Source organism: Oryzias melastigma, linkage group LG7 (genome assembly GCF_002922805.2).
Source record: "Oryzias melastigma strain HK-1 linkage group LG7, ASM292280v2, whole genome shotgun sequence".
In the NCBI taxonomy this organism is placed as follows: domain Eukaryota; kingdom Metazoa; phylum Chordata; class Actinopteri; order Beloniformes; family Adrianichthyidae; genus Oryzias; species Oryzias melastigma.
The window spans coordinates 8,034,050-8,050,276 of record NC_050518.1 but is presented as its reverse complement, the minus strand read 5'-3'; the positions used below and the strand labels follow the sequence as shown (position 1 = coordinate 8,050,276).

The following is a 16,227-nucleotide window of genomic DNA, read 5'->3' as shown; positions in this document are numbered from 1 at the left end:
ATTCGGGGTTTCATGTATTTTGCAATTTTATTTTCTTCAGTAACGTGACTCTCCCGGTTCATCACAAAAACTCGACAACTCAAGACGCTTGTATGAATCTTTTGTGTCCGATGGGGGTGCTGTGGTGCTGAGGTGTATCTCCACTGGATGAGTATGAATCGGTAACGGACATTCTTCGGCTCCGGGGGAAGGGGATGGGGGTGGGGTGTCCATATTTGTGGATTTTGTGTATTATATTGCAGATGTCACCGATCCCTAACGCGAATGGAGGAGGGACACTGTGTTTTGGGTTTGTGACCGTAGTAATCTGATTTTTTTTTTGTATCATGTAGACCAGGTGCCTCAGACTCACTTTTCCTTTGGGCCACTGAAAGCAGAGTCTGGCTGAGGCTGGGTCACAACCTCAGTGTGCATGCACATGCGTGCATCCCGTGGGTGTCTGGGAGCCAATACGAATTGAATCAAAAATTAAAAAAATTCCAGAGACGGAGACTGGGTGTTCTCTGTATTCGATTTGGAGTATTCATGGAGATCTCCGGCCCCTAACCCCCACGAATAAGGGGGGATACTGTAGTCTCTTTCAAAATGCATGTACCGTACTCATGAATTTGGTCTGGGGAGGGGGGTGTCAGGTTTCCTACTTCAAATGTGTCCCTTCTTCAAGCCCCGTCAATGTCCCGCCCCCAAGAGCTATATACCCCACCTGATTGGTTGGTTGGCCATGTACCCAAACATGATTAGTCGGTTTGTCAGCCCCGCACAAGACTAAAAAAGTAGCATTAATACAAATCTCATGGGCAAAACTACTTTCATATTAAGCTGGGAGGCCCAAAATGTCGTCTTGAAGGCCCCAAATGGCCTGTGGACCGTCAGTTTGAGACCCCTGATATAGACTAAAAATTCTCCTAAACTACAGGTAGATTAAAAAAAAGCTAAGAATATTAATCAAAGGTCTGTTTCTTAATGTGTGTTTTTCATCATTTAAAAACAAATGATATATTTGACTAATATGTGATAGTGAGATGAGAGCAGCATCTAAATATGTGTTCTAGTAAGTGAAAGTTAGAGACCAAATACATAAAAAAAACTGCATCCTTTCCTTACAGTTCAATTTGTGTCATGATTGGATAATGATTCCTTCATTTGTATTCGGGAAAAATGTATGCTTGTAGTAGCTACCAAACTTCCAAAATGACAGAAATATGAATACATGCCGTTTAACATGAGGTGAAAGCTGTGCTGATAAGATAGGAAGCACTTGTGTTCACTTGTATGGGTATGTAGGTTGCTTCACCAGAGCGGGGCAGGTGGATGGAGGGGGTAGTGGTAGCTGTTGCAGGTAGTGATGTCTGAGGAGGGGCAGCCAGTCAGGCAGACAGAGAGGAGGGAGTGGTCCCCGGAGTCCAGTGATAAGTGGCCAATACAGCGCTGCGAGGCACAGCTGCCAGCTTCTCCTGTGACATGCAAGGACACGTGGCCAGCAGCCGCAGGGAAAACAGGCACGCCACAACCTGAATGTGTGATGACCTCCTTCTCCACACTATAGACAGCTGAGGGATCAGGCTTCGACGCAGAGGTGCTCTTGGAAACTAAACTTCATTTTAAAATATCATGAATTGGAATGGAATTCCATATTTGACCCAACTATATTTCTGTTAAAACATCACAGGGACGAAACTAAACAACTAAAATACCTTTCAAGCAGAATGGATGCCCAACACATGTCATTTTAACAAGATTGAATAAATAATGATAACATAAGGAGGTTTTTCCACCTTAAACTGCAGCTTTTTTTCTTCAGGAACATTTTCCAAGGTCTCTCTAAGATGCATGTAATCCCATCTTTTCCTCCGCCTCCTGGAAATGGATGGCAGGAAGGGTAAGGTCATCCGTTGCTTTGCAAACACAGTTTTATGAAAGAGCTTTGGCTGCTTAACAACTTTGAAGAAATAACTGTAATTCTTTAAGCTTTTATGGCACTTTTTGAGCTCACTGGATTAATGAAAACAGATTATTTATTTTATTTAACCAAATAAACATTAATATTTATAGAGGGGATGCAACCTAACACTTTACATAAAGTAATGACTTTTTAAAAATGCTTAAAACTTTAACATTCCAAAAGTGATTTAAATTTGACCAACTATATGACATGTATAAACACTTTAATTTACTTTCTGCTGATATTTTCAAAGCTTTATTCCTTGATTCAGTTTTCACTCTTAAAATATGAAAATTGAAGTTCATACGAATAAATGAAAAAATAAGAGGAGACCAGTCAAATAGACTTGCACGTACACACCGGGTCTTAAGAGGTTAAGTTGGAAAGCTTTAACAGGTCAGACAACGCCTTGCCATCGCATCGTCTTTGTCCGCAGTTGCAAAAGCAGCACTTTTTTTTAAAGGGCCTCTTATTTAATCAAATTCAAGGTCCTCTGGGAAAGAGCGAGAAGATGTAAGATCCCTGCACCAACATGAAAAGTCTGTGAAGAGGGAGCAAAGGGAGAGCATGATAGTCACATGCAAAAAAAAAAGATTAAAAAACAAAAGGTGGATTTTTGAAGGTTTATAACCAAGTAAAAAGCTTTAAACTGACACTCAAATCACACGTATAGAGGATAAAAGAGAACTGGCATTTTTTAAAAATATTTTAAAAGCTTGAATTTCCTGTTGTTTCTTTTGTCCTTCACAATTATAATGTTTTTTATGTTTAATTTCTATTTGCAAGTTAATATTCTCTATTTACAGAAAAGTCTTCCAAAAAATCTGACGAAAAATGATTTAAATAGCATTACGTGTTATTTTGGCAAAGTGAAATCTTCTTTTTTTGTTTCTTTCTAAATACACAATAAAATAAACCACCAGAACTGGTACCTGACTGCACAACGCTGTATGCTAACACATATAACACAACTATCATGTGTACTGCAGCAAATGACAGATTTGGCCAATTGTAAAGTTAGAAAAGTCATTTTGATGAATTTAGTAATCAAAGATGGCACACTGCAAAAATAGATCTCTTAGAAAAAAGTCAAAAATGCTTACTCCATTGGTCAGTTTTCTTTAAAGTCCCACTCTGTTTTTTGCAAAAGCTTTCTTTTAATTATGGTTTAAGCAGTTTTTAGCCAAAATCAAAAATTCTGACATATTTTCTGCTCATTAGACATTCTCTTCTGGATTGTTGGAGTGGAAGTGGGGTGTCAATCTCAAAGCCCTGAAGAGTGGTGGTGTCCCACACGTTTTAATAAATAGCCTGCTATAGAAGCTACTTATTGGCTAAACACACTTGATCCAGGTAATCAGCAGCAGAAAAGGCAGAATTGCTGGAAAATTCGAGACCCGGAGTTTACCCTCTCCTGCTAGCTTACAGTTGCTCACAACTCCAAGCTAACATTAGCATATCACAATATCAGAGCTATGCTGCTGTTCAGTGTGGAGCCAGATGGCAGCTGAGATGAGGAAAATGAAGACACTGATGGATCTATTTGTCTGCAAATGGATGCACCAGAATTGAAGCGGACCAAGAGACTTTAAACTGCAGATTTTTATCTGATCTAACATGATTTGAATAAAGAAATACTCAGAAATTAAGTTTTAATCTTTGAGATATGTCCTCCATTATAAGAAAAATGCTGTTAAAAAACACAATTTTCAACAAATGGGTCTTTCAATAAGCAAAAAATAAATTCTAAATTATTGCCATTGAAGAACTTTCTAGATAAATTCCTTGCAAAATATAAAATAAGAAATTTTTTACTGAAACAAGTCGTTTTACTTTCTTAAGATCCAGTTCTTGCAGAGAGACAACAGAGAAACGCTGCACCAATACAGCTTCTGGGCCGCATACATACAAGGCCCGAGTTTAACCTGTGCTCCACCTGTGTGTGTTTGTGGCGGAGCCATTAGTCAGGGCGTGACAGGTCAGTGTTGTTCTGCATAGCTCACTCTGTTTGGAGCGAGTGCATGCGGCTGTATAGGTGTCGATGCTTCAGCCTTCCTTCCCTTCTCTCACCTCGCAATCACCATGACAACCTCCTGACTCTCGCTCAGCTGCACACAGCAAATATTTCCCTCCCTGCCCCCTCCCACATGTCATCCTCCTCTCCCCATCCCCCCATTGCCCGTCTCTCCTTCTTTCTGTCAAATATCTTCACTCTTTACCTTTATCTCACGTCTCCTGTGTCTTCCTCCCATCCTACGTCTGTATTCCTCCGGTTTCCCTCTCGCGTCTGCATGCTACTCAGTTGAAAGACTTTCTTTCCTTACTGTTCTTTCAGACGAATTTCTATCCTTTTTTTTGTGCGTCTCTGCAGAATGTTAAGTACTTCTCACAGTCGGAATAAAAACCTGCGTTTTTCTCACTGTCTTTCTGTTATCAGAGCCCGCATCTGTCCTGCAATGCAGCCTCATTACAACCATCCAGCAGAGATAATGCACAATGCAATTACAGGTAACATTCTATTAACCTCTACAACCAACCTCTGTGAAGCCAGAGACTGACAGGCTGGTCTAAGGGGAAATTTACAGACTGGCACTGGACGGATCCAGTCCCTGAACCCTAAGTGGCTCCCTAACTCACATCTGTTATCATTATCATCACGAAAGCGTTCCTGCTCTGTAACTAAATCCAATCATTACCGATGGAGTCAGAAGCAGTGATGTATTTAAGGCGGAGCGGCTCGTACTCTCCAACAGAGAAAGGCCGAGCCCCATCAAAGGCGGTGGTGTTATCTGACGCACACAGCCCTGTTTCTGCTGCAGACCCCCTCTCTGCAAATCCCCCCTCTACACCCTCCACTGTTAGTGGCGCAAAGCGATCAAGGACACGACATTTTCCGGAGCATGTTCCAAATTTCAGCAAGGAGCTGCATGAAAGGATAAACTCAGTCTGTGCCGTCCCGCCTGCGTGTGTGTCTGCTTCATCTCCTGTCAGGCAGAAAGATATCCGGCAATATAGTCTCTATTCAAGCGGGCAAACTAATAAAATAGGCAAAAACGCCTCACTGCTCCTCTCTTTCTTCACTCACCACCTCTTGCAGCACATAATCCTGCTGCCAGGGTATTGCCCTTAAACTGACACTCCAGCTGTGACCACGTCTCTTTTCTGCCCGTTTTACTGCTGTTATGGGAGGTGACAGAAAGAGTTTGCGTCTAATTCTAGCATGAAAAAGAGGCAGTGAAAAGTGAACCCAGAGACCGAGGGCAGACAGAACTCTTCCGACCTTTGCCTGCAGCCAAACAACCAAGCTACATTGTCAAATAAACAGCAGATGGCAACCAAGGGTGTCACAAGGTGCTACACAAAAAGCATCAAACTGAGCTGTAATTAATGTTTCAAGGAACACCGGAGAAGACTAAATAGACCAGAGGCAACTTCCTGAAAGACTAAACCCCTGCTACAGTGGCAGATATCTAAATCATCTCCGTCCCACTGCTAAAAACGTGCTGATTCTGCAGCTTCACATGTAGGACACCCACACAGCAACTCCTGCCAGAAAGTACTAGCCAAACAAAGCTTCTGCATGAAAACACTTCTGCAGCAAGTCAAAGATATTTTTCTTTATTTACTTGGAAGGGAGAAAGCAGCTCTCCTGACACCTGTGGAGGCGGACAGGACAAAAACATGGAGAACAGCGTGTGTGACTGCTGCACAGCCAGTCGTCACTAACACTTACTGTTTGCTTAGTTGTTCTCCTTGTGCCACATGTTGGTTAAAGTACTTCTTCCCTGCACTCTATTAAATGATGTACAAAGCAGATATTAAAGACGATGAAAATGGTGTTTTTAACATGTTTATTAGGGCTGGGTTGATAAAATCAATTAGTCGATTTGAATCTATCTAAACTTAATTGATCAATAATCTATCCATACACATAAAGCTAAAGTCCGCTAGTCTGATGCTAACGTTCAATTGAATTTTCCATAGGACGGCTAATGCTAACATTTGGTCGATGTAAACATACATGGGTGACTAAATAAACATCTTATCTGTATCTAGTCACAGGCTGAATTTTCCAAACTCTTTTAAAGAAATATATTTTTAAAGTAAGCATTTGTGACCTAAACCACATTTTTTTTGCTCATTATTTGCTTATTCTTTCTTGAAAAAAGTGTACTCCTGTAGTGCGATCGCCGCCTAGAGGCCAAAGTGAAATGTAATCCAGGAGAAGCAGAACAATGTTTACAATGTTAATGATCTAAAAACTTTTGCTAGAGCTTCTCTTTTTTGAGAATCAATTTAACACTGTATGCTATTAACAATCTCATGATTTCACTAATACATTTTACAGTATGTGAACTCTATCAGATTAATATAAATACATTAAAAACACACATAGATTACTAATGTATTTCTAAACAAATGTGTGTAAAATGTGTAAACTCAAAACTGAATCGAATTGAATTGAGTGGATCAAAAGAATCGTGGAAAAAAGAAAGAAAAAATTAGAATTGAATCGATCCAGGCTCTGGTGAATCAAATCCAAACGATTCTGGAAATTATTATCGATACTCAGCCCTAATGTTTGTGCAGCATTTTTCCCACGATAGATGACATACATAAAGAAAATGAACACCTTAATGCCTGAATTTATTTCCAAAACATATTAGCTTATGTTTTTGCTTTTAAGTAGATGCTACATTTATGTAATTTTAGGTCCAAATTGGTTTGTCACATATTTGCGACAATACGCAATAAGGGGTTAAGCTTAAAATTTAATTTTGGAGTATTTATTTATCCAAATCACTGTGAATCAGACAAGAAAGCAGTTGGAAAAAAAGTTTATTTGTTACGTTGAAAAAACTTGAGAGGAGCACACGCTCTCTGCTCCGCTGCATTCTGATGCATTTACTTGTAGATGACTAAAACTGTGCACATTTTCGTTAACTCAGAGGCAAATTTCTATTGAACTGTTGTTGCTCTGCAGAAGCTATGCTCCGGAAAATGACAGATTTTTGTCTAAAAATGACATAATCTTAATTAAAAGGTTTAAATATACCTCAAAAGATGATTGGCGTGGAAATTTAGGAAAACAATTATCCATAGATATGCTGTGGCCTGACATTTTAAGATCTGTAGAACTTGTTTTGCTACAAAATAAATAATTTCCATGTTTTGTCTTTCCTGCCAGACATAGTGGAAGCTTCTCCAAGAGGATGTCTAAGAAATTAATGCAAACTGACTAAGAAGTTCCTGCCAGATCTGTGGAATGGAAAGTCACATCTTGTCTGAATAATTCCATCATTTAACCTGTTAAGGATGTCAAGCCCCGCCCTCTTTTCCTCCTTCTCCATCTCTCCTCTTATCCCATCATGATCTGCACCCTTCTGTTTGCTTTCTTCTTTGCCGCTTCTGTTTTCTCCTGGGAAAAACCCTTTCATCTTGTATTCTCTGCAACAACAATAGCGCTCACTCCTGTCGTGCGTTCTGCTGCATGCAGCCGTTCATCAGAAAACAATTCGACAAATTGGTAAAAATCAAGCCCAACAAGTGCAGCACACAGGTTTCCCAACAACAACAAGTGCTCGGTTCTCCCTGCAGTGCAACAAAGCATGATATGAGAAACAAGCCCGCAGCTCTGTTGCCAAATGTTGCTCCTGTTTGAGTCTGCAGATCACCATGCCTGATTACCTCTGATTAATTCAGCAATCTGAGACAATTCCCCATAGATATAAAACCAAAAAAAAGTGACAAAAGGCTAACAGGAACAGCTTAATGCACAAGATCCTAAACGAGGAAGATGACACCAGGCAGCAGCTAATGTATTCTGTCTACGAGTCGACAAGGCTGGACGATGTGAGGAATATTGATTAAAAAGAAATCAAAGGAAGCCCTCCCTTTAAGCTCTCACCGCTTTGTGTCAACTTCCAAACTGGCGAAAAAATAAAATTTGCATGCCCAGACTTCCCGAACAGTCACATGGTTTCCATGGTTTCCATACACCAGTTGTTTTCTATAATTAGTAGCTCATACATACCTTCAAGCAATGCGTTCACCGTGACAAAAAGAAACATGGAAGCATTTATTTTCACTTTGAGAGTTTCAGCACAATCAACAGCAACAACTTATGATTTTTTTCAGTTTTTAGATGAATTTAGACCCAGTTTGGCCCCAAAACTAACACTGGGAACAGTGGTCAGACATATTTAACCTGCACTGTAGTAACCCAAGACTTCATTTTCCCCATGCTGACCACTTTAATGTGCTTTTAGGGCTACTTTAATATGACGCCATTGACTTCATGTGGACAAAGCTGGGAGCAGCTGAATTTTACAACCACCCCCTTTCCATGATCTCATTGCTTTCATAGATAAAAAGCAATAACTCACCATTTCAACTCATGCACAGTTAATTCATCTCATCCTGAATGCTGAATAATTTATAGACTCTCATATAAGGAGCAGCATCTTTTACAATCACCAGTGCAGTATAAATCTTAGTTGATGTGGACACTGAGGGGAATTCAGGATTTCTGAAACAAAGATGTTATTCTACTGAGGACAACAGAGGAGACGGGAAAAGACGCAGACACTGAAACCCACAACTTCATTCAATACAATTAATTCCTGTCATCCTGAGCTCTGCGGCTGGTGATTAATACAAAAATTCAAAGAGCAGCATATTTTAAAAACCAGATTTCTCCAACAGAGACATGTACAGAGGAGAAACACAGGGTCGGTTTAGTCTAAAAATAACTGGTGTGGACAGTGGGGCCGCTTTGATAGAGCAGGGGAATTCTCTGTGCTGCTGAAACAAAGATGTAATTTAACGGAGGACAGAAAACAGATGAGGACAGTGTCATGAGAGGAAAGAAGGGAAAAATAGGCAATTCAGCATTTCAACACTGTGTATCTAGTTTTTTGGTTTTCAAGTTTCAAAACTGTTATTAAAATAATTGTAAGTGGACATCACAATGAAAACGTTTGTAGCTTGATTGGCTAATTGAACATATGACAGCTATTGCTTAATAAATAAATAACAATGAGACAATAAGGATAAGAAAGTTTAAGACTTTACTAATGGATAAACACTCATTTTTAAGTTTTACAGACAGTGATGTTTACATTACTAGCAATTCTTTATGTTGATATACAGAAATATGGCATAAATTAAGCTAAAATAAATGTCCACTATTGGCCACAAACATAGCATTTATTTATTGATTTCTAAGAATTAAAGGATTCACGCATCACCTTTAGAAGCTCGTTGTATCCCTTTTGGGATCACGAGGTTGCTGGAGCCTTTCCCAGCTACTTTTAGGTGAAGGCAGGGAAAACCCTGAACAAATCGTGAGTCTGTTGCAGGACCACAAACACACTTGCTACCTGAAATGCACACCTATGGTGCAATTTAGAGACACTAATTGAACTATGAAGTACGTTTTTGGACTGTAGGAGGAAGGCAGAAAACCTACGCATGCTCAGGAAGAACATGCAAACTCCACACAGAAAGGTCTCTGTTGGGACCTTATTGTTGTAAAACCAGAGTGCTTACCACTACATCACCATGCAGCACTGATTTAAGGAATCAAGAATCTTTATAATTGTTTTACAACAGGGTGAAATGAAATTGGAAACTCTGACCCTGGGCGAGCCAATAACAGAGCAGTAAAAATATAAAAAGTGATTAAAAAAAACAATATAAACATAAATACAATGCAACAAAATAAATGACCAAAAATATGTTTGGGAAAAAAAACTTATCATATAACTATGGTGAGTTGATTACCATAATAATAATGTAGAAAAATCATTATGAAAGTTAGTTTTTCTGTTCTTGACAAATAAACCCATTTAAAAACCCACTCCAGTTCTCAGTTGTGATGCAGCAACGCAAACGGTCAGGTCAAAGTCTGATACATTCAGATACATCCACTTGCAGGCAAATAGATATATTTACATCTTTATTTTCCTCGTCTGAGCTGACATTTGGCTCCAAACTATATGGCCGGATAGCTCTAATATTATATTTTTGTGCTAATGTTAGCTTGAGGTTGTAAACTAGTGCGAGAGAGTATAAACGAAGGAATGCTGGGATATCAACGTAGGGTTACTTCCATGCCCACACTTAATAAATGTCTAATGAACTCCTGCTGCTCTGCAGAAATATGTCTTAAAAAACAACACAGGCTTTTTGGTTTTGCCTAAAAACTCCATAATCATGATTAAAAGACCACTGGAAACAATTTTATAATAGATAGAAAAATATAGTTGGAGTGGGACTTTTCTTTTTAACTTCTTTGGCAACAGTAAATTTTAAATCCAACATTTCCTTCCTTTGTGTTTGTCTTTTTCTGTTGCTGAATTTCTCTTTTGTAGCTCATAATTGATTTTCCACTCTTTGAAACGCTTTCATTCAGACCATTGCTCTTTGTTTTCAGCTTCCTTGTCTGACATTACCCTGTTTTGACCTTGCCTGCTCCCCCATTTGCTTTCCTCCACCCAGCGCCTGCATGCCTGGTGTGGGTGTAGTGTGTAATAGGATGGCACAGTAGGTGAGATTAAATTAGTCTTGTGTATAGGGATTACAACCCACTCCAAACCAGATCCCCTCCCTCCCTCTGTAATCCAGCTCTAATGAATACATCATGGCTGACACAGCAGATAAAACCGCCAGGAAGAATCCTCCATCCCAACATCATTTCCACACGGAGAGGAGGCAAACAGAGACATCCTCTAAACTTCATCTGTCTGAGGATGCTACGTCAGTGTCTGGAAATCGCTTTTCTCACGCCTTATATGTTTGTTCCAGAAAAGAGTGGTTAGGGGTGGAAAAATGCCCAAAATCAATGCAAAAAAATGCCATTAAATGGAGCTCACATGAGAAAATGACACGAGCTCCAAATGTCTAAAAAGATTGTTCAGTGTTCGCTGTGATCACTAAAACCTCAAATTCAGAGTGGATATTTCCTGATAGCATCCTTGGCAACTCGTTTACCGATGTCCCAGACTAAAATATTAAAATAAAACATGAATAAAAGTTGAACTTTGAGCAAATATCTGAGCTGGGATACATGTCAAACCAAAGACATTCAGCAACATTCTTAAGTGGAGTCTGATGATACTACAGATGAATTATAAATCACAAAGTACTGAAAACCTCTGTCAAAACCTCAGCAGCAAAGCAAAGCAGCAGTTCTGCAGTCCAAACTAAGATACAAACTACCACCCCACCCCCAGGTTTCATTAAAAATTCAGCAAGCCTCTTAGCAACAAATCAATAAATTAGTAAACCAATTCTGCGGTGTCCCGTTAATAAACAGTCTGTGAATTGTAACGAAAGCTGGAACGAAGCAAAGACAGCAGAGCTCCAGAGGAAACTCGATGTGGTCGCTGGTGTCAGAAATATTGTCAACAATATTGTTGGTGTTAACGTAAAGATGAATACAGAGTAGCTAAAGTGAGATAGTTCTGATCACATACTGTTAGTGAGACGGTAAAAACATGGGACAATGTTTTGATGTCTGCTTTTAGTCCAGATTACATTAAGTTTTAAAGTCTGTTATTAAAAAAAACTAAAATTGTATTGCTAAACATTTATGTTTTCGTCTCACCTGTCCTGAAATGTCATAACCAACTTATATAATTAACAGAAGATGTGAACTGTTAACCCATTTGGACACAGCTGAACGCTGGCAAGAAGCAGGGGTGGAGATAAGGGGGGGCAACACCGTCCCTTTTCGCCATGGATGACAAAAGTTTAATTTTGGAAGAACATTATGACACAAAACACACATTATACATGGACTGAAGAGGAAGGAGAAGGCATGGGGTCTGATTGCAAAACTACATGTATTAGATCTTTTTATTTGTAGTGGCCTTCTGCCCCCTCTCCCCATATAGAATGCTCTAGCTCCGCCCCTGACCATAGGGTTTACGTCAAGAAAAATTCTTTGAGGGGCATAAATGAGGACATTGTCATGCAGGTAAAGATCTCATCTAAATTATATTTAAATCATTTCAATATTTTTTCAGTAGCACTCCAACAATAATGTTTAATTTACAGGGAAAAAAATTCTTATTAAATTTAGTTTATTTGTCTTTACTGTATTAACAAGAAATGATTTTCTCTGCAGGTTTTAAATCAATTTTCGCTGCAGCTCTCAAGTTCGATCATTTACTCTGCCAATATCTTATTTGATACCCGCAGGAATTCTGTCTCATCCAGTCAATCACACTGAGAGCCGTAATGAGATAATTCACTTTTCAGAGTTAAATTCATTTCTGTATGCGATGCCTCTCCTCTCTCACTATTCTCCAGTGCGGATTCTGTTTCATAACAAGGTTTGTTTTATGAGTCTTTGTTACCGGTTCTGGAGCGGTCAATTTAAGCATCCGTCTTTTTTTTTTTTTTTTTATTGAGGCCACGACCAGCTTATCTTGGTCTACTCTGTGTGGTCAAAGGTAACTTTAAGCTATTTATTGGGTCAATAAAAGGGGCATTGTAGTTTTAAAGACATTTGTCTCAAAGGTAAGGTGTTCTGAATGTTTTGAATTTAAATCTTTTCCCTCACCTGTTCATTTTTGCTAAATTCAGTCTCCCATTTTTCTGGCTGCTCTTCCACTCACCAGAGTCGGCCTGTCAGTCTTTCTAATCGTTAACTCTCCAAATCAACTCAATGTATGCTCCTCCAAACCCTGACAGCACGTCTACGTGATCCCCTCCCAGACATCGACTGGGATGACCCTTATCCGCACAGTCTGAACCAAACAGTCTGGGACTTGAAGCCTAGTTGAGGGTGTGACACTCCATACTAACAGCTTCCTGAAGGAGCACATGGTTTCCTGCAGCTCAACCCCACATCTATCTGCACCTGTGAGTTTGCAACTTCACCACCACAATCCTTAACAGAAAACAGGAAGGAAGGCAGGCATGAAAGTATTATTGTGGTAGGCAGATCCTCCTCTTAACCCCTTATTTGACTCTACTGCTTTTATGGCTGATTCCCCTGAAAGTTCTGAGTGTGGTCTTTGATCAGAAGCAGACGCTCAACCAACGAGTTCAGGGACTCGGCATCAGAGGATCTTTAATTGGGTTTAGCACCACGAGATCGCTGCACGTTGCCTGTTTGTGTGGCAGGGTACACACAGATTTGTTTGTGTTTGTTTCTGTTCATATCTCTGTGTTTGATGAGCGGCGTGACAGGCTAAACGTCCCGGGGCTGTGACAGATGGCTGATGAGCGATGGGTGAGCTCCTGCCTGGAGTTCATTCCTGCACAACACAAGCTTTTTTACCAAAACCATACAACCAACAGGTTTAAAAGAAAAAAAACATGCATGTAACAGTAAAATTACCCTTTAACACCTGAGCTGCGTCAGTGACACTTAAACACAAAATCTTTAACATAATATGAATGTAAATCAAAGAACATAAACACTGCAGCTTCGGTCTTAAAGGGTTAACCAGATGGATGATGGGAAGTGGGGTGGGCTTTCAGTCTCACCCACAACTCAGAGACAAATTTCTATAGAACTACTGCCACTCTGCAGAAACTATGTTACAGAAAATGACTTCTTTTTAATTATTTTGACTATTCATAATTAAAATTCCACTGCAAATACTTTTACAATAGATCAAAAGATGAGGGAAGTGTAGTTTTGTTTTCAGTGTTAATCATTTTATCGGTTAAAATCAGCCAGGAAATCCATCATCTAGAAACCTTTATTTTTGTGCATTATGTCCTTTTGACCTTGACCCTTTCACCGTACGCCCCGGTCAATACTAATAGTCATAAGTGTTAAAATATGCAAATTGCTTTACCTCTCCATGGGACATAAACGCTGCTCTTTTCTGTCCTCTTTCACGCGGCTAACTCAATAATCCTGTTTTTTTTTTTTTTTTTTTTTTTCGGTCTCTCTTTCCACATAAATCCCTGTTTCCATCCATCTCTTTGATGGAACAGCTCAATTATCCCGTCAAAAGGGGGGAACGTCACATTCTGCACCATTCTGCCGCAAAAGTAATCATAGACGTGAAGTCCGGCTTACATCAGAATTCCTGCTGCACTAGCGGCTCCGCTGACAGTCCTGAGAGGCAGCCGCCGCTGCAGCATACAGCCGTGCAAACATGATGATAATGTGCACAGCAGCAGATCTCCTTCTGCACAAAGAATCCACACATTCACACCAACACACCCTTCTCAGCAGTAGCCATATCTTGATCCATTATCTGATTGTGTGCAGCGCCAGGGTGTTTATGGGTATTGTGCAGATGGTAACAAGTCATTGTCAGGCACAGTTTCTGCGCTCCCCTCCAAGTCCCTTGACGGGGTTCATCTGGGACAAGCTCCAGGCAACCGAGACACGGAGGGAAGGAGGGAGGAAGAACATGCTCACCACGTCTAAGCAATTGTAGGAACTGAATTGAGTCATTGTGCTATCTGTAATAATCATGTTAGAACAATTTTAGTATTTTAAATAAAAAATATGTGGCATACAAATCAGGACGGGCCAAGCCCTCAGCAACCAGCAAACGCTTCTGGCCAACCTGGTTTGTGCATCATTAACCACTAGTGGAAGATTCTTTTCATGTGAAGTAGAAACAGACGTCCAACATGCCATAGTGCCCGACAGCAGGCATCTGTATGGCAGAAGGCCAGGTGAGTGTCTCCTTCTCCTTGGCACGCCTCCACAGTCTGCTCCGTGCTGCCACACCCATAATTTTCCCCCTGACATATTCAGAAGAAAGACAACTTCTCCTTTGAATGTTAAAGTCTTTCTCCTTATTTTTATCTCTTTCTGTTCCTTTAGATGATTATTTCCACACTTTAGCATTAAAGAGCAGACCCCCCATTAAAGTGCAGCCACACTGGAAGACAAGAAGTCGGGAAACTGCTGTTTTCAGCTACACACGGCTGACTTTGATGCTCTGCAGAAATGAAAAATTCTTATTCGGGCGTCACAATCGAAGCTCAATTTTAATGCAACCGGTGGAGGGTAAAATATCCATATCCATAAAATATTCAGGAAGCAAAAAGCCAACTGGTTTCATTTAACTTTTTAAGGCATAGATTTAAAATGATCACAAGTACTTCACTTAAAACCTTAAAAAATTATATTTTTTAATATTTTTTTTAATAAAAATGACCAACAGAATTCTCACAAAGATGGCATGAAGCTCAGCTGCATATTAATGTCAGAGGAGACCCTGTTGCATGCAGACCGCATTAAAACAAGAGAGAAGCTTTTCCTCTCCAAGTCTTCACTCCAACAGGTTACATCTGAGATTTGAACTTTATCATAAAATAACTTATATTTATAGCATCTTAAATGTGATTGTTTTACATTTATTTAAAATAAAAACATCTCAAAAAGCTATTAATGTGATTTTTTTTCAAAGGTCACACCTTCATCGGAGCCAAAGATGAGATTCCATGACAACCACCTCACACCTTAATTAATCCGCTCGCTAACATCCTGTTTTCAGTTAATGACAAACTCCCCCCCTAAAAGAAAAAACACCTCCTCTTACCTCCAACGGTGAGCCTCCTCTCCTCTGACAACTCCCAGCACCTTTCCTTCCCTCGCTCTCCTCCTTATCTACTTGTGCCCTTTCTTCCTCTTTTCTGTGAAATTGATTGCGCCCCTCTTCTCTCTGCTGATGCTGCAGTGATAGAAAAACACACCCTGCTTCAGCCGTGCTTTCTCCCTCCCTCCCTGACTCCTATTGGCTGCCCGTTGGAGGTGACATCACCCCTCTTTCTCTGCCTGCCTCTCCTCCTGGCTCCTCCGTTCCCACCCTCTCCCCGTCTCCTCACCTTTCTCTCCTCTGACCATCGCTGTACTGTTCCTTCCATCCCTCCTTCTCTTTTTTTTTCCCCTTTGCACACATGGAGGATTATCAGGTCCTTTCCCGTTCTCACTCTCATCATGCAGTGTCTTGCATAATAATGTAAAGCGGGCATGCTGCCTATTGCCCTTGAGCAATTCTTCTCCGTTGTTCTGCCACTCTATTCTCAGAGTTAATTAATGGGGGAAACAATGGCTGGATTTGAACTCATATCTGTCAGCTTCAACGGATTATGAAAAGTTCAGATTATCATTGCAATCAAAGCCCTTATTGGGAAGAATGTTATGCAACACTGTTGAATAAAAATGTGTCAGGATTGTTGATCCGCAGCTCAGAGATGCCCTGATGTCAGACTAATAAAGAGCTGTGTCGTCCCGGGATTGTCTGACTGTGTTTGTTGTCGTGACAAGATAACCCAATTGTTAAATGTCATTGGGT

General features: G+C 40.1%; 1 protein-coding gene across 3 annotated transcripts in view; it reads right to left on the bottom strand.

Moving 5' to 3' along the window:
- The window catches only part of l1cama (L1 cell adhesion molecule, paralog a), a 44,993-nt gene extending 29,136 nt beyond the window's left edge, over positions 1-15,857 (bottom strand). For 2 of the 3 annotated variants that reach the window (XM_024294091.2, XM_024294093.2), the window contains exon 1: positions 15,472-15,857. The gene's annotated coding sequence lies outside the window, so the exon portion shown is untranslated. The remainder of the gene's footprint in view (positions 1-15,471) is intronic. The other variant, XM_024294089.2, reaches the window with a different exon arrangement.
- Between the last annotated feature and the right edge of the window lie 370 nt (positions 15,858-16,227).